We start from the raw sequence: 1,273 nt of genomic DNA on the forward strand, positions 1-1,273 counted from the left end.
AAACTGGATGCACTTCGTGTACAAAACGTACAATCTCTTTCAAAGTATCAGGATTTCATACGGAAATTCGTCTGTTACAAAGGGATTTCATTTTTTAAAACTTATTTGAACTCCTGATTTTTGTGTGTTCAAAATGCACCATTCAAAGCCACATCATCATTTTTCAATCCTTTCTGACTTCATTTGTTATTCCTCATGCATTTACTAACTATTTTGAGATATAAGACCCTAAAATTGAAAAGCATTTCAAATGAACTCCGAAAAGGTTGGAAGTTGGCATGGTATCATCATTTCATCCACATAGCATGTGCAAGAAAGTTGAGAGGGTTACGGCAAAAACTGGATGCACTTCGTGTACAAAACAGACAATCTCTTGCGAAGTATCAAGATTTCATACGGAAACTCGTCTGTTACAAAGGGATTTCATATTTAAAACTTATTTGAACTCCTGACTTTTTGTGTGTTCAAAATGCACCATCCAAAGCCACATCATCATTTTTCAATCCTTTCTGACTTCATTTGTTATTTTTCATGCATTTACTAATTATTTTGAGCTATAAGACCGTAAAATTGAAAAGTATTTCAAATGAACTCTAAAAAGGTTGGAAGTTGGCATGGAATCATCATTTCATCCACATAGCATGTGCAAGAAAGTTGAGAGGGTTACGGCAGAAACTGGATGCACTTCGTGTACAAAACGGACAATCTCTTTCAAAGTATGAGGATTTCATACGGAAACTCGTCTATTACAAAGGGATTTCATTTTTTAAAACTTATTTGAACTCCTGACTTTTTGTGTCTTCAAAATGCACCATTCAAAGCCACATCATCATTTTTCAATCCTTTCTGACTTCATTTGTTATTTTTCATGCATTTACTAATCATTTTGAGCTATAAGACCCTAAAATTGAAAAGCATTTCAAATGAACTCTGAAAAGGTTGGAAGTTGGCATGGTATCATCATTTCATCCACATAGCATGTGCCAGAGAGTTGAGAGGGTTAGGGCAAAAACTGGATGCACTTCGTGTACAAAACAGACAATCTCTTTCAAAGTATGAGGATTTCATACGGAAACTCGTATGTTACAAAGGGATTTCATATTTTAAAACTTATTTGAACTCCTGACTTTTTGTGTGTTCAAAATGCACCATCCAAAGCCACATCATCATTTTTCAATCCTTTCTGACTTCATTTGTTATTTTTCATGCATTTACTAATTATTTTGAGCTATAAGACCCTAAAATTGAAAAGCATTTAAAATGAACTCTGAAA

Source organism: Triticum aestivum, chromosome 3D (assembly GCF_018294505.1).
Source record: "Triticum aestivum cultivar Chinese Spring chromosome 3D, IWGSC CS RefSeq v2.1, whole genome shotgun sequence".
Classification (NCBI taxonomy): Eukaryota; Viridiplantae; Streptophyta; class Magnoliopsida; order Poales; family Poaceae; genus Triticum; species Triticum aestivum.